Source organism: Otolemur garnettii, unplaced genomic scaffold (assembly GCF_000181295.1).
Source record: "Otolemur garnettii isolate 467f Iridium unplaced genomic scaffold, OtoGar3 scaffold00073, whole genome shotgun sequence".
Classification (NCBI taxonomy): domain Eukaryota; kingdom Metazoa; phylum Chordata; class Mammalia; order Primates; family Galagidae; genus Otolemur; species Otolemur garnettii.
Window position 1 is genome coordinate 4,160,063 of NW_003852468.1, and position 18,820 is coordinate 4,178,882.

The following is an 18,820-nucleotide window of genomic DNA, read 5'->3' on the forward strand; positions in this document are numbered from 1 at the left end:
TTCAGATTGCATGTGAAAACCCCACACTGTACCCTAGAAGTGCATTAATGTACATAGTTACCGTTCAATAAAAAAAAAAAGAAAAGAAAAAAAAAATAGTGAACGCCCTTGAAAAAAAAAAAAAATTCATATGCTGAAGCTTTAACCCCCAAAGAGATGGCACAGTGGCCTCTTGTTATCTATGGGTTTTGTGTCCACGGATTCAACCAGTTGGGTATCAAAACGATTCTGAAAAAAAAAAAAACACAACCATGAAAAATAACACAAATTTTAAAAACAATACTGTACAACAACTATTTACATGGCACTTGCATTGTGTAACCAAGGCATTGTAAGTAATCTAGAGACGATTTAAACCATGTAGGAAGATGTGGGTAGGTTACATTCACTAATATCTTATATGTAACGTACATTTTATATAAGGAGCATCTACAGAGTTTGGTATGGCAAGGGGTCCTGGAACCCACCATGGATACCAAGTGCTGACTGTATGTGGAGATCAGGCCTTGTGCAGACAAAAGTGACTCCATCTTGGAGTCTACCATGTTGACTTCTGATTAACCCCAGTCCCACGAATGCCTCCTGATTCCTACGTTATTTACTGTGCCCAGCATAATATGTCAGCCTTGATGGTAATGTGCAAATTATAAGCTATGATGTGTACAATGTTATTGCCTTTACTCATCTCTGTGGAGCACATGCACCCTTTCCCTGTGGCATATCTAAGCCCTGGTTCTGGGGAGTAACAGGTCTGCAAGTGCCTCCCGTGAATCCTGCACTGATAAACCAGATTTGCTGGCCTCATTCTTTGTTTTCTCTGCTCCTTCTACATTTGGGGGTTGCTTTGCATATATGGCCATTTCACACAACAGTCTTTAGGGCGGGAATTCAGGGTAAATGAAGTCATAAGGGTGAGGCCTTAATCTGATAGGACTGATATCCTTACAAGAGGAAGAGACAGTCTCTCTCTCTCTCTCTCTCTCTCATAGACTAAGGAGGTGCAGTGAGAGGTCTCCCCTCTCTCTGCATAAAGGAAAGGCCATGTGAAGACACAATGAGAAGGTGGCTGTCTACAAGCCGAGAGGAGAGGCCGCACCAGAATCCAACTTTGATGGCACCTGGAGCTTGCCCTTCCAGCCTCCAAAACCGTGAGAAAGCAAATTCCTACCGGTTGAGCCACCCACCTAACAGACTAATAACGTACCATAGTAGCACTGCCATCACTCACAAGATGAATATTGTAAATAGTTCAAAATTGCTACATGTGATTGCTTTTGTCCTTAGAGGATAAACCACTAAAGATTACAGTCAAATTACCATGTCTGAAAGTCACTTTCATTAGTTTCTTTCCATGCGGTTATGCCACCATTTAGATATAAATTAAAATTGTTTCCTTTTATTTTCTACTTCCAGGAATCGCTTCTTTTACACTTTAAATTTGTTTCAGAATTATGTAAAATATTACATGCTTCTAAAGTCAAATATATAAGACATGTTTTATTCATAGAACACCAACATTAAAATCTGGATGCCCAACTGTAACTCTGTTTTTCCAGAAGATTTGGAATATATTTAGGTGGCTATAGAGCAACCTCTGCCATAAAAACGTTAATTTGTGTTTTCTCTCTGCTTACTTTTAATTTTTTTCTTTTCCTTTTGTATTTAATAATTTATCATAATGTGTCTAGTTTTAGGATTTATTGATTTTTATCCTGCTGACGACTCCATGTGCTTATTGATATAAGGATTCAGGTTTTTATCATTTCCAAAGGATTCACAATAATTTCCTCTTTAGATGTTATTTCTTTCTCATTTCCTCTAATCTTACCTTTGGGAGCTACAACTAATTGCTCCTTCTTAATCTAGCCTTCCACACGCATTACTTCTTTTTCACATTATTTATCCCTTTGGCCCTTTGTGTGAGATCTGGTTAATTTTCTCAGATTTACATTCTAGTCCACTAATTGCTTCTTCAGTTGTGTTTACATCTGCTATTTAATTTTTCCTTTAATTTTAATTCCAATTACTAGATTTTTTCATTTATAAAAGTTCTTTTAAAATGTAGCTCCTTTTCCTCTTAATTACTGCTGTTATTATTTATTAGAGATGGAGTTTTGCATATCATCCAGCCTAGAGTGCACTGGCTATTCTCGGGCACAGAAATAGCACACTACATACAGCCCTCCCCGGATCAAGCAATCCTCCTGCGTCAGCCTCCTGGTACCTGGGACTACAGGTTAATTGTATTTAAAATACTTATTTTAGGGTCTGTTCAGATTGTGCTGTCGTCTAAAATTTGCAAAGCTGCTTATTCCTGCTTATTCCTACTAGTTGAATCTACTGACTTTCCTAAAAAGGGGATGATTTTGTCACGTGGTAATCTCTTCTCCTGCAAGCTAATCTTCAGTGCTGGTATTTCCCCGCTTTGCGCTTTCTTTGTGCTCTAAATCAGAGGTTGGCAAGCTTTTTCAATAAAGGGCCAAAAAGTAAATATTTTAAGCATTCAGTCTCTGTCTCCTCCTCCTTCTCCTTTTCCTTTTCCTCCGCCTCCATTTTTCTTTTCTAAACAACTCTTCACCCATGTAAAGACCATTCTTTTTTTTTTGAGACAAGTCTCACTATGTGGCCCTCAGGAGAGTGCTGTGGCATCATAGCTCACAGCAATCTCAAATTCTTGGGTATAAGTGATTCTCTTGCCTCAGCCTCCCAAGTAGCTGGGACTACTGGCGCCTGCCACAGTGTCTGGCTATTTTTTGTTGCAGTTGTCTGTTGTTTTAGCAGGCCTGGGCAGGGTTCGTATCCTCTAGCCTTGGTGTATGTGGCTGGCACCATACCCACTGTGCTACAGGCTTAACACACAGGCTTTGCAAAGCAGGCCATGGGCAGTAGTTGGCTGACACCTGGCTTGCTGACCTTTGCTCTAGATGTTGGAATATGTACCTCCCTCCGATGAGTGGATTTCCTAGCTCCAGACCATTTTCTTGACTTGAGGATGCCTATGCCACCTGAATAATGTACATTTTTTGAGCCCCACACTCTTGCAAAGCAAGGCTTGAGATTTGTGGTTTTCAAGGGAGAGAGAGTTCTTCTGATCAGAGTCCTAGAAAGATTGAAATTTCCTCATCACTTTTGTGGGCCAGGTAATTTGTTTCTTGTTCCTAGTTCACTGGAGGGCACTTTCCAAGATCCCTGTCTCATTATGCAGTGACCTTCGTTGTAGCCTCCCACCATAGGCAAGCCCCTAACCATATGTATCCTATCCATGAATGGACACACAGTTTGGCTATTAGCACCAATATCTGGATTTGATACCTTTACTCTCTATTCCTGAAGTTATTTCTATATCATCTCATAATTCTGGCTTTACGTTCCCTAGCTGTTTATGTATTACTGTTTTTCTTTTTTCCTTTAGCCTAGCTAATCTTTTAAGTGTGTATTATATATTATCTACCATTTCTCCATATTGAGCAAAGCCAGGGATACAATTAGCTTATTTTTCTGAGCTGCCAGAGTTAATTCTTAATGAGAAAAGTGTTGAATTTTATCAAAAGACTTTATTCATCCATTGTGACTATAAAATAGGTTTTATTCACTATGAAAAACAATTATATATAATGTTATATTGTATTAATATCCTTTCCTAATTTTAAGTTATCCTTGTGTATACAGAATAATGGTTATTCCATATATAGAATTTGGTTATGAAGCATGAGTCACTTAATAGGATATGGGTTCAATTTAGTAGGTTTATAATTCCAGATGTTAAAATAAGATTGGTCTAAAATTTAACATGTTTTGCCCTTCCTTCATTTTTTTCCTTCCTTTTTTTCTGTCAGATTTGATATTAGAATTATCTTAGTTCTTGCTTTCATTGTTTTATTTTTATGAAAGCAAAAAATTGGGTAGCTTTCTATATTTATTTTTGTATTTATATACATTTTTAAAAAATTCTTGGTTAGATGTTTACCTTTTATACTTATCCTTCCAAATAACTACATCTTGGGTTTGTTTATCAATCCTATCTTTTTTGTTTATTTTTGCATTTGTTTATTTGTATAGTTATTGTTATTATTTTCTTTCTCCTCAAAGATTTTTTTATCTTTATTTTTAACTTCTTGAATGAATAAGTAAATTATTTGCATTCTTTCTTCAATAATGAGAAAATTTAGAACTAACAATTTTGGCATTTACTGCATCCAGTTCCCTAATTTTGATGCAGAGCGTGGGTTGTCTCCCTGCTGGAATGCTCTTTTCCTAGATCTTTGTAGGTAAATTCTCCTTGATATTCAGATCCCAGTTTATATACCTCAGAGAGGCCTTCTGAACCATAAGTAGTACCACCCTGATGCCAGTCACTTTCAGTCACATCACTGTGTTTTATTTTTATGAAAGCAAATGTCACCCCCTGATATTTTCTTATTTATTTATGCACTTGTTTCTAAGCTGTCTTTCCCACTGAAGTGGTGGAAGGTAAACCCCGTGAGAACAGAATTGATCTTTTCAGTGCTGTATATCCTCTTCTGAGAACAGTGTAGAGCAGCTAGTAGGTGATCAATAGTGTTCATTACATAAATGCATAAGACGTTCTCATTTTCATTATTTTAAAAATAGCCTATATCTATAATTTTTATTTTATTTTGCCATCATAACTGTTTGGGAGTTTGCCCTCCACCTTAAAGTAGGGTTTATTTGCTTGTTCCATTTCCAGCTTTATTACTTTGTGGTATGATATAATGGTTCATGTAAGTTTTATGCTTTGAAACTTATCGCGTTTATCTTTGTGTCCTGTTTATGATCATTTTGTGCAAATGTTCCACAGAAGCTTAGAAAGAGCATATTTTCTCTTTATAAAGAAAATTTCTGTTTATGATTTAGATTTCCTATTTTGAATTTTTTTTTGTTGTTTTTTTTTTGTTTTTGAGCTCTCAGTGTGAGATGTGTATCTTCCACAAGTAGTGTGATTCAAGCATTTTTTCCCCTTGCTTCTAACGTACTTTGTTATTGTCACATAAAGCTTCCAGATGTTGGATCTTTATTGTGGATTGTACCTTTGTTCACTATGAAATGTTTTTCTTTGACCCATATAATGCTTTTTGTCATAAATTCTATTTGTCTGAAACAAACCACGTAGCTCCCTTTTTGTTTGTGTTTGTCTGAAGAGACAATCTGGGAACCCCCAGCCTAGAGCTCTGCTGGCTCCAGTGATTTTCTGTCCGTCACAAAGCTACCCTTTCCTGATGGGCACAAAGGAATAAAATGATCCTCTGAGGGCCAGCTGAATCTGAAGGGGAATTCAGTGTACTTTATGTTTGAAAGGCTTCTCTTATAAGAAATAAAGGAGACCCAATGAGGAATCCCCCAGGAGTGCAGTAACTACTTTACTAGAGCCAGAAATTATATACCCATCAACTAACTTAGAGATGTCCTATGATGTCCTGACATCAACACTGTCTCCAAAGTAGCTGGATTACATAATTGACTCTTCTGAGAAGATGTCCCTGGTGCTGACCAGGATTTGAAGTAGCCAAGCACGTTCCTAAACACAGATAAGGGAAAAGGGACGAGGTGTAGAAAGGCCTGGGTGTGCTGGCTACAAGGTCTATTACCCAGATCCTCTCTGGCTTAAGTTGGTTAAGAGTGGTTTCAGACATCTGTGATGATTAATTATATGTGTCACCTTCATTGAGCTAAAGGGTGCCTAGATAGATAGTGAAAATGCTATTTCTGGATGTGGCTGTGAAGGTGTTGCTGGAACTGCTGAGCATCTGACTAGGTGGACTAAGCAAAGAAGACCCCCCTCACTCGTGACATTGGGCATCAGCCAAACTGCTGAGGGCCTGAATAGAACAAAAAGGCATTTGGGAGAGCACATTCACAAAATTTGCTCTCTCTGCTTGAGCCGAGTCATCCTTCTTCTCCTGTCTTCAGATATCAGTACTCCTGTCTATTGGGCCTTTGAACTTGGACTGAGACTTATGCAATTTGTTCTCCTGGTCCTCAGGACTTCAAGCTTGAACTAGAATGATACTACTGGCTCTCCTGGGACTCCAGTTTGCAGATAGAGGTTGTGAATTTTGTTTACCATAATTGTATGAGCCAATCCCTCATAATAAATCTCTTCCCATAAATATCTTTATCTATCCTATTGGCTCTGTTTCCCTGGAGAATGGACTAACACACTTTCATCCATTCATACCTAATCCTAGTTCTAGAGTGTGGGAGTGAAAGATGCTTGAGAAAATTCATGAAGCTCTCGTGATGGGGCAGAGCCTTAAGAAGTCTTTCTCCATACACCAAAGTCAAAAATAACTTTCAGATTTGGCTTCATAGTACAGAAGCAAGTTATAATATCCAGCAGAAACACAGACCTGTGTGATTTTCTGTCCCTGCCACAAACTTGCTGTTTTTCACTTTCCAGTATGTGATGAATGGGTGGGAGCAGGGCAAGGACCACCTACCTTACTTCTCAAGAACCTTCTGCAAGTGGATGAGAAAAAAGTGCTAGTTTGTGAAATGTTGGAAACTGTTTGGAAGAAAAATGCCCTTAATAACACAAAATAGTATAACTAAGCTGAAGTGAAAATTGTGGTCATTATCTAGCTACCCTTCAATAGAGGGCTTGTTTCTGGGAGTGCTGTTGGAAGATGACCTTCAGCTGCTCCCACTGCAGTCCCACCCTCCACCTCAAGGTGGACCACACCCAGTGACTAATTGGTGGGGGAGGGAGTGGGTTTATAGGCCTTGCCACTGCTGCAAAAATATAATTAAAAATGAAATCTTCTCTCAGCCCCAAAAAGCTCCTCACAAATGTAGTGGAAAAAAATTTTATTATTAAAGAAACATTAAATCAGAATGTGATACAGATCACAAGAAATCCATTCAGAGATCACAAAGGCAGAAAGGAATCATTATCGTAAGTCTGGTACTTCTCCCCAAGGCCGCATTAGTGGAAGAAAGAATGAGGATGAGTGGTTTGAGGAAAAAGAAAGAGAAGTTTCGTAATTTGCCATCAAAGGAGGAGGATGGCAGACTAGTATCTCAAAAGACCACCAAGACCACCATCCTGCCTTTAAGCAGAAAAACAGGCCTTTTTAAAGGGATTTTTTGTTTGGTTTGGTTTATTTTTTTTTTTTTTTTTTAGCAGTTGGGCTTATATCTATGTGACCATTTTCACGTGTCATGGTTTCAGGTTATTTATTGTTATTTAACCATAATTGATGGTTTCCATAGACTTTATCTCTTTTGACAATGATCCTGTGACAATTCTGCTGAGCCATCTCTCATAGTTTAAGATACTAGAAAACAAGTGGCAAATAACATTTTTCTGCCTTCTTGATTACTGGCCTGAGAAAGGAATGCAGGTTTTACTTCCCCAAAAGGGTGATGGTTTTTTAAAGAGACAACTTGTAAAATACTTCATTGCCCCTTTTTAGACCTTTACCTCTGTTATAGACCAGGTATAGACTGGTATAGACACTTTGGCAACAGACTGGGTAATTTATAAAGAATAGGCGTTTATTTGGCTCATGCTTCTGGAGGCTGGAAGGTCCAAGAGCATGGCTGTGGCAACTGGTGAGGATTGTCCCATGGCAGCAGGCATCACATGATGAACAAACACAAGAGAGGCAAAGGGCCAAACTCATCTTTTTATTAGGAACCCACTCCAAGATAACTAATCCACTTGTAATCACTTCTTAAAAGTCCAACCTCTTTTTTTTTTTTTTTTAAGTGAGGGTCTTGTTCTGTCACTCGGGCTGCAGTAGTGTCATCATAGCTCACTGCAACTTCTAACACCTGGGCTTGAATGAGCCCATTGCCTTAACTTCCCAAGTAGATGGGACTACAGGTGTGCACCATGATACCCAATTAATTTTTCTATTTTTTTTACAGAGACAAGGTCTCACTATATTGCTTAGGCTTGTCTCAAACTCCTGGCTTTAAGTGCTCCTCCTGCCTTGGCCTACCAAAGTGCTAGGATTATAGACAGGAGCCACTATGTCCAGCCCAGCCCTACCTCCTAATGAAATCATAATGGCAATTAAATTTCAACATGAATTTTGGAGAAGCCATTCAAACCATAGCAATAGCCAAGGAGATCCAACCCATTATGAATGTTTTCAAGATAGATAACTAGTTTTTAAGTAAATGGAAATGGAATTGTGCACCTTTTGTCACATATAGTTTATGCTAACTTTATCATAGTAATTACAAATATCACTTGTGTTGGTTTTATCCTGAGGAGAAACAAATATCTCATATCTTTATGATGGGAAATAATGCAAACAGGAGCAAGGTGTTCACTAACCTTTGGCTTGAAGGGGAGGAAAAAAATAATTTTCTCTACTGGCCATAATTTTTAACTGAGACTCCCTGTAACAAAAGTCAGCTCAACAATAGAAATACAAACAAAAGTTAATTGACATGTATACCTCACATAGATAGAAAATCTGGAGAAATGAGTCAATCTCTAGGGTGTATCTCCAAGAAAACCTTTAACTTCAGGCTTAGATACCATGCTTCCCTGGGAGGAAGGATATGAAAAAGGGCCCCTAGAGGTGATGTGGTTAGGATGAGCACTTCAAACAAAAGTAATGTTTGTTATATAGATTTAAGTAGATGACTTCTCCACTATTTAAGAGTCTCTAGAGATTTGGTCTTCCTTCTTTTCCTGTTGCAGAGATGAAAAGACTCTTAAAAATGGTATCTTCCTTTATCAGATAAATTTCTCTAACAAAAGAGAAACTTTTCAGAGCTAATTCTATATCTACAGTTTCTCAAAATAACCAGCTCAAAATAATCAATATGTACAATGTAGGGATATATGGCATACCTCCTGGATGAAGGACTCAAATACAACCCAAACGTTTCCTAACAAAGGTAAACAATATAACCTAATTGTGTGTACCTGTATATTAACCAGAAAATAAATAAATAAATAAATATAATCAATATGTTAAGAAGACATATTCTGGGGTGACTTATTCTGATTTCCTTCAGTGATATTTTGGAGTGATGTATCCTGAGCCCCAACAGACTGTTACTTTTTCACAGGAACTAGAAGATAGGGAAGCAATTTTACCTGATGTTTGCATGTCAAAAGATGGCTACAAAGTCTTTGAGGAAGTATGTGTGAGTCCTGAGACAGGCAAGATTTATAGACATTTGCAAAGGATAGAGGAAAAAACTCCAATAAATAAAAGGAAGATGGGGGAAAATTCTCTTCTTTTACTTTCACCAGGGAGAATAAGCCTCTTATTTTTGATTTGTATTTGCCACTACGTGGTTCCAACTCAGGAAAAGTGTGAGATTTAGGTTCATGACTCCTGTTGAAGTCTGACAAAGCCGTCATGCACTGCATAACCAGACTGCTTTGAGACTGTATCCCAATTGCACTATCAACAATGTAGACTAGAGATTTATTCAATGTTCCATGACCAGAAATTGAAGCATATCTTGAGAATAGGTATACTTTACTTTAGGAAAACACTGTTTTTGAAAATGCGCATGTTTTTAAAAAGTTAAGTTGGGTAAAATTTTAATAATCGCTACCATTAAGTTAGCACTTAAGATGTGCCAGATGCTGATAAATGCTTTATTTCCATTAGCACTTTTGATTTTAAAAAGTCTTCACAGATAGATACTATTATTAGCTTCACTTTATAGCTGTGAGAAACTAATCTTAGAAAGGTTAAGTAATTTGCCCAAGTTCACATCTAGGAAGTGGTGGGGTGAAATTTAAAACTCAGTTCTGTCCAACTCAAAAAATACATATGGCTAATTAACAACCACACAACCATTCTTTGCAATTATACTAGAGCATGCTTCCTTTGCTGTAAGTATTGAGTTCTTCTGTAGCACTGAGAAGAGAATGGGATTTGCCAAAAATGGAAGGGGAGGGGTGTAATGGAGTATTTTTTCTGGTTGGGGGGGAGATTGAGAAATAAAAATAAAATTTTGAGCCCCCTGACCAAATGAATGGACTCCTCTGTTGGCCAAGAGGACCCTGGAGAAACCCTAAAACTGAGTTCTCAGCCATGATGGGATGGGAGGTCAAACCTGCTTCATTATACCTTTTCCCCAGGTAATTGCCATTAGTTTCCTAAGAGTTAGGCAAAAACCAGTCCTTTCAAAGGACTCGCTTCACCACTGATTTCAATCAACTGCCTGACAATGCAACCTGACTTCCCTCTCTTCTTGTGGTTTCAACACAAGAACTGACCAGCTCCTTCCTGATAAAAGACAGCTGTCCATGTGCTAGTTCTGGCTGGAGTATAGGCACAGACACACCCCTGTGTCCTTTGTCTCACGTTTTGATGTATAAAGACTAATTTTACTGTGTTTAAATGTAAAGACTCTCCTCCAAATTCAACACAGGACATATGTAACACGCATGTTTGCTTACTATGTGTGTGCATGCCCCCGTCATGAATATTCATAGCACCTCTTATAAACTGTTGAATACAGTAGCTCCTCCATAGTTGATCACCTCCTGAACTTGACCTAATTTTCAGAGACCAGACACTAACTGCATATATGTATCAGTACAGTAGGCCCAGTCCCCTATGTTGACAACCTCTGTATGTTGATAAGTTTGTTACAGTTCCTTGGGTGGTCACCTTACAGAGGTTCTACTGTACATAAACTTAGCCAACCCATTCAGCATAACTTCCTATTTCACCTTTTTCTGCTTTCAGTTTCTGGCAAAGGCCACACTTCCTAGTCCATAGAGTGGCTAGCCTGTAGGCTGCAACTCTTTATAAGAAATAAAGCTCTTCATTCCAAATTTATAGATCTCATGATTTTACAATTGGCAGAACATTTGTAGCAGCATAAATATTAAATCCTTCCTCTTGGTCTATTTTCTTTGATGTCCACGAAAAGAACTAGAAATAAACTGTGAAGTATTTCTCAATATTCAAATACATCAGGAATTTGGATATTATTCAGGATGGTATGATTCATAGAAAAATGCATCTTGAAAATAGACTTTGTCTATTGCCCAAGAGGTAGAGGACAATTTGTAATTTCAGTACCCTCTGGTTCATGCAGACAATGTTAAACAGAATAACTTACAGTGATCTTTTTTTAAACTTGTTTAAAAGAAAGGTCCGCCTATCATTGGGGTCAGGAAGTGGTTCTCCCAAATATGGTGCTTGGTACATGCTGAGCTGAGAAATAAACCTCAAGGCTTCAATGACCAAGCTCCCTGCCCCTGACCCCACCATCTCTCCCAAAGCATAAGATAAAGTTCTTCTCTAAAATTCCCTTATCTGCTTAAAGTCCAGACCCACCAAAGAAGAAAAGAGTGACCACTGGTCCCTTCCCTGAGTTTTCATTAACTGAACTTATATTTCAGGAAAGAAGACTAAAACGTGTCAATAATTCCGGACAGACTTTTGTCACACACCACTGTGTGCTCTGAGGACCCAACAGATTTTGTTCCAGGCCATTGTATGTTCCTTAAGCTCATTGAATTCTCCCTAGTAGTGATTTACTGCCCTTCAAGAGAATTCTTCTTCTTCCCCCTGCCACCACCCCCACATAACCTACTATGCCAGGATCCAAGCCCCCATTCCTTCTGTAACCTTAGGATGGCATCCAAGCTTCCATGCCTTGCTGGGGGATGGCCTTCATTTTAAAGGTCTGATGCCTTTAAACTATAATCAAATAAATTTATACACCAATTAATCAGCTTTTTGTGAATTTATTTTTCAGTGAAACTTCAGAGGGCCAAGGGAGATTGACCCTTACACTATCAAGGCCATTTTCACCGTTTTAGTACCTCCTGCCTTGTAGCCCTGCACATATTCTAACATCCTAACGTGCCCACTGTGAGTCTTGTCCTTCAAAGCTCTGCTTGCTTCAGCAGCTATTGTACTCACTGAAGAAATTCATCTCTGGGCTTGGCGCCTGTGGCTCAAGTGGCTAAGTTGCCAGCCACATACACCTAAGGTGGCGGATTCGAATCCAGCTCAGGCCCGCCAAATAACAATAACGGCTGCAACCAAAAAATAGCTGGGTGGTCCCAGCTACTTGGGAGGCTGAGGCAGGAGACTCGCTTGAGCCCAGGAGTTGGAGGTTGCTGTGAGCTGTGATGCAACAGCACTCTACCCAGGGGACAGCTTGAGGCTCTGTCTCAAAAAAGAAAAGAAATTCATCTCTGGCTCCTTGGTAAGTGAAAGCAAACATGCCTGCACTTTTCTGAGACCACCTATGCCAAAGCACAAGGGTTAGTTCAGCAGCCCTGATGCTCACGTCCTCTCTGTCCTCGCTGAGAATTTAAGTAACAGGCAAGACACTAGTTGGTTGTTGGCATTCCAAAGAGTTTTCAACAACATTTTAACACTCATGTCCCCCATTAATTACTCCAGGACAGATCCCCATCTTGGCCACATACTTCACTATGCCTGACTGGCTGAGAAAGAAAGGACAAAACTATCTTGGGCCAGAGGCCACTTTGCTCTATCAGATGATCTGAGCTGTTGCTGGAAGGATGTTTGTGTCCTGGAGCAAACACCCTGGGGCTGTCTGACTGAATCGGCACTTTCCTCTGTGCAGGCTCATAGCCCCTAGCCAGGTCCCCATGTCTTCCAAGCCTCTCCAGAATGGTCTGAGCATCCCGCCAGGTCCATTCTTTCCATTCACCTGGCCCCACAGAGACAGTTCACAGGGAAGTACATGCCACGGTGCTGTGTTACCGTAACATCGAATGCCCAGCCCAGATCACAGAGCCATGTAGGACACTGGTCCAGAAACTGGTGAGCTTTCAGCAGCTGGACTCACTTACGAGAGCTTGCTGAGCTCTGCTTTGACTGTGGACGTTCAGGTCTTCATGAGTCAGTGTTGTAACAATGGCAATGCTGACAATGCTCCCAGCACCCGTGTGACTGGCAGCACATTAGCTGCTCCACCTACTCATCTCACTGGCTCTTCCTGGGATAGAGGACCTTGCCCAGGGCCACACAGAGGGGCTGAGTCAGGATTCACAGTGGTCCGCCTGGCTTTAGCATTCAGCCTCCACTGTTGCTATGCTGCAGATGCTAAATTGGCAGCCCATGGGTTGGATTTTGTTTAGCCTGCCAGTGTTTTATAAGACATTTAAAATTATGAGCCAATATTTAAAATGCAAACGATTTCACATATAAACACATAGCAAATTCTAACATCTCTTAAAAACAGATATGACTGGCAACATTGGACTCTCAAACCCAAAGGCTCCTGGCTACTGGAGGGAAGGACTAGTTTCCCTGCCAAGTGGGCATGTGCTCCCAGCTCCCCGTGGGACCCAGTACAGCAGGCTAGATCTGTTCACATACCTGTCTGACTCCCCTGCTTCTGAACTGACCAGCCTGGCTAGATAGCCCCTGTTCCATGACTTTAGGGTACTAGGTGTGTCCCTGACTTTGTTTGGCCCTAGAAACAGAATTCTGGGCTAATGCCATCCTGCGGTTGGTTAAAAACAGAGAAGACACGTGTAAGCTGCTGAGAGTTTGTGGTAGATAATTAGTTTATGATTAATTTCAAAGTCAGTTCATCTCCAAGGGAGATGGCAGGATAAAGGGTGGGGGTGGCAGGAAAAAGGGTGGCATGGAAAGTGCTGGGAAGTTACTATAGACCTGGGATTGACTCCAAGTTCTGTCACAATCTGGCTGTGTGTGCTATGTTGAGTCACTTTCCTTCTCTGCCCTTGTAAAAGAGAGAGAGATTAGAGTTGATGTGAAAAGGTGGGTGTTGGCTCAGAAATTCTCCCATGCTACTGCTTATAAGTCAAATTTTCACAAGAGGCATGGCTTTGGCAGTGGACAATGGATGGAAATGAACAGGTAAGTAGCAAAGGACTCTGGCTGGCTCATGTCTGCAGCAGCCAAAAGATGGACCAGTAAAGAGAGGTGTGGCCCGAGTCACCGCAGCTTTTTGGAAATCAACCCTGTCCTTTACATTAGTTCAGGGGGTCAGGCTAGGGCTTGGCTCTTTATTTTAGAAAACTGGAAACATTATTCGCCAGAGCAAACACCTCACCCAAAACAATATCAGTGGAAACTAAATTAGAGAGAATTTCACAATATTTCAGTGCGTTCAGAAGAACCCACAGGAAGGGTATTATTTCCTGCTTATTCTGTCTTTTAAAGTACAAACATTATCACAATAAAGTAAACCTGTTTTTCCAAGTAGAGTAGTCATGAAAATAAAGACTGCACCAAGATAAATCAAAATAAATCAATGGATCGTGCACCACGGGTCCAAGAAAAAGCTCTCATAATCCATTTTACTCATTTGCTCTTTGGTACGTCTGTGGGTCTTGCAATTCCCTCTGGCCCATCACCATGGCTGAGTATATTTTTCATTGACTTCTTAGAATAAAACTTATTTTCTCTTTAGCAACCTGATATTCAGTTGCTTTTCTGAAAAATTAACCTCAGGCACTACTTCCTGGTATGTCCCAAGACGAGGCAGACTTAGAGGTGTAGGTGGGAACCTATAAGAAAGATCTAGACTCCTCTGAGAGCTAGATCCCAGGGAAGGCTCGCAGAGGTCTTCATGAGGAGGCTAACTCTCCTATACTGAGCCTGCTGGCTTGACTTCATAGAACCGGGCCTCTCTGCTCAGGACTGGCTGACATTCCAGTTTGTGCTGGGGCAGGGGGTTTCCCTGAGCACACACACCACCTGTTAGACTGCAGACTGATTCAATAGGTCTTGGGTGTGGGACGGGAGAGAGCTGGCATTTCTATAAGCCTCCCTGGTAGGGCTGCTTACTGCTGCTGGTCCATGCACTTCAAGCATCAGGGTCCTGGTTGTTCTCACAGTATGCTGTCAGGACCAACAGCAACAGCATCAGATGAGAACTCAGAAATGCAGATTCTTAATCCCCACCTCAGATCTACTGGATTAGAAATTCCAGATGTGTGGCCTGGCAATCTGTATTTAAAAACCTTCCAGGTGATTCTGATGCATGCTAGAGTTTGAGGGCCACTGTCTATATAATTGTTATGAGATGAATTATGTTCCCTTCCTAAAAATATATTGAAATCCTAGTACCTGTAACTGTGACCTTATTTGAAAATAGGGTCTTTTCAGGGTTAATCAAGTTAAGATGGAGTCATTAGGATATGTCTAACCCAATATGACTGACAGGAGGCTGAGGCAGGAGGATTGCTTGATCCCAGGAGTCTGAGGTTGCAGTGAGCTACAATGATACTACTGAATGCTAGCCCAGGTGACAGAGTGGACCCTGTCTTAAGGAAGGAAGGAAAAAGGAAAAGGAAAGGAAAGAAAGAAAAGAAGGAAGGAAGGAAGGAAGAGAGAGAGAGAGAAAGAAAAAGAGGGAGGGGGAGGATTATCATATTAGTTAGGGACTTCAGCACCCCACTGACAGCACTGGACAGATCACTGAGGCAGTAGAGCAAAAAAGAAATGCTGGACTTAAATGAGATTCTAGAACAAATGGACCTAATAGATATTTACAAAACATTCTACCCCAAACTGCAGAGTATATATTCTTTTTATCAGTACATGGAACATTTTCCAAAATAGATCATGTTAGCCCACAAAAAAAACTCTCAAAAATTTCAGAAAAGTTGAAATCATATCATGTATCTTCTCAGATCACAGTGGAATAAAACTAGATACCCTAACCCTAACCTGCTGCTGAATGATCTTTAGGTCAACGATGATACTAAGATGGAAATCAAAAAATTTGTTAAACTGAATGACAAAGATAAAATAAAAATCTATGGGATACAACAAAAGCAGTGTTAATGGAAAAATTAATGGCCTTAAATGCTTACATCAAAAAGGCAGAGAGTTCACAAATTAACAACCTAATGTCGTACCTCAAGGAAGCAGAAAAAGAAGAAAAAGGAAACCCAAAGCTAGCAGAAGAAAAGAAATAGCAAATCTCAGAGCAAACAAGATGGAAAACAAAAAAATTACAAAGCATCAATGACACAAAAGTTGGCTCTTAATACATTGACTCTTAGCTAGATCAGGAGTGGGAAATCTTTTCATGTTGGAAGGCTGCATTAATTTAGCTGTAATCCAATAAGGCCTCATTCAAGAAACTTCAATTGGGTATACTGAAAAAATGTACATTATTTTGTAAAACTCTACTAAATACTTAATAATTTCAAAAAATGACAACTATTTGTTAAGTTGAAAGTTAACTGACCTTCTGAGGACTTTGTTGTGTCTGCGTTTGTTAGAAAGCATTTGATTATTTGGTTGCAGCGTGGAGGTCGACAGTTTCAGTTCATCCTTCAAATGGTTGTCACTCATTTGTGACCTTAAGGAGTTTTGATTTGGGTTAGGTAGGAGAATGTAAATTTGCAGCAATAAGTGGGTGAAAAGCAAGAACTCATTTCTCAGGCATGTTGCCGAAAGCATGGCTATTCTACCACATTTTTCCACATTTCAATTGGGTTTTTCTTAGCATCAAACAATGACTTTGAAATATTATCTACTGTGCCCTTATCATTTTCCTCTGTAATTCTTTAGGTGCCTTGGTGATGTCAACCAGATGAGGTTAAAATGTTCATTTGAGTGTCATGATTCTCAAAGTCAGTGAATCTTTCATTGTATTCTCCAATGAATAGGTCTAAAACAGCTGCGTGTTTTTTGAATGGTTTGTATATACCATCCTGTTTATCAAAGACCTTTGCTAACTGGATAAAATGTTCATCCAAAATTTGTTTGAAGAAAGACTGTCTTGATAAAAGATAGCTTTTTTCCAAATTCTTGGATATTTTTTTCTTTGCCACACATTATATGTAGACTTAGTTTTACTTTGCAAAGAAATAGTCAAGTTGTTTTGATTTGACATCGATAATAGAAATGCTGCATTCTCCTATAGAAATCTTCTTTCAATAATTCACATTGCTGATTCTGTTCTTCATAAAATTTATCTATTCTCACAGAGATAAAATTTTGGCTAATACCCATCCCTATGATAGCCAATGCACTTTAGAATGATATGGCAAATCCACACTGAATGGTTCATTGTTCATCTTTACCACGTTGCAAAATTGAACACACTGTGTTACATTTGCATGAATATAGTTAACAATGCTTATAACTTATTGCAGAGTGTCACTTAAAATAAAGTAGCTTTAGCACAGAGATTTTGCTAATGCAAGATACAAGGAAAAATCAGAGTGTATGGATTTGTTAATACTTTATCTGTGCAATAAACTCTTTATGTTTTCCTGTCATGGAAGGTGCACCATCTGTACACTACTAAATCTACCAAATTCAGTCCTATTTCATATTTATCTTGAAAGTTGTTGAAGACAACCTCACTAGGTGAACTTTTTGGCAGCTCCTTTTTTATCTTTTTCTGTGCCCATATTTCTCTGCCTTTCCTATAGAATTTCTGGCAAAATAAAGTAAAATTACTATGGATCGGGCCTGTGTGCCATGGTAGTTTTTGGTGCATTTGGCATTATCATGCTTTGTCACTCTGACTACAGCCTTCAAAATTCTATGCTTTGGACTCTGAGAAAACAGCTTTCATTTAGTGCCCAGATGTTCTGAGTGAGCCACTCACCAACCTGATCTTCTCAAAAGGGAAGAAGTAAAAACAAATTGAAGAACTTGAAACTTTTAGATTCTACCTCCCAAAAAACAGCTCTAAAAAAGAACATTAATTCAATTTTTCCAAAGGGATCAAACCTTGTCTATGTCTTCCCAAGAACTACCCCTGGCACATCCAAGAGCTTTTCAATAGTTTACAAACCTGAAATTAATCATCAGACCCTTGAACTTTATCTGACACCTGAGTCATGGAGGAAACAGACATTTTTTTCCTTTCCCCTCTTAAATTTGGTGCCTTGAACCCTATAAATTGAACTGCCAAGAACCAGATTAATAAGACAAAGGGGATTATTCTATATGCATTTAGAGAGGCTCACAGAAATGAAATAAAACATCTAAAAAAATCTAAGCTTTAGATCTGGAAGCCTATATACCATTCTAACAAAAGAAAATAAATTTCTGGAAAAATGACAAGACAAAAGATTTGAGTTGTTAGGGGCAGTAAGTTGTTGGAAGGTAACTATATGCAGGGAACTAATGAAAGATAAGGGGTATTTTAGTATGGTTTCTTATGGAGATTTCTCCCAGACTCCAGCAATTATGAGCCTAAGCTTTTTTTTCTTCCTGACACGAAGAGGGGAAGGGGAACATCTTCACAAAGGGAAACTTATGCCCTACTTTTAGGCAAATAGGAGGACAGTAGACAGCTTTTATTTCTGTTTTTTACTCAACTGTTGTCAGTTCAAAATAATCTTATTTACATCATTATAGCAATAGCATTTTCTGAATGATTTGTTCTTGTGTCATTTCCTCTCCTTTTCCTGAGCCAAAGATGCTGAGGCTGGAAATAATAAGAAAGTTCTGCTGAGAGAAGTATCCCCTTCAGAGAAGTATCCCCTTCCCTCTACCAAAGGGTCAAGACGCATTGCTACTTGTCAATATTCTACTTGAGTATAAAGGAATTACTGTAAAGGCAGTACGGGAAGAAATGGACTACAATACCCATTTTTGGGAACTTATCCTAAAGAAATACCACACAAAAGTGCAAAGCTACATGAATATGTATGTTTACTGTGCTGTGGGTTGCATTGGCAAAATATTGAAGACAACCTAATGCCCATCAGTATAAGGAAGATTAACTGAAGCACGGTTTATCTTTCTATAGAAGGCAAAGCAAGGCTAGTTGTGGTGGCTCATATCTGTAATCCCAGCACTTTGGAAAGCCTAGGCATGAGGATTGCTGGAGGTCAGTAGTTCAAGATCAGCCTGTGAAACATAGAAAGATATTGTTC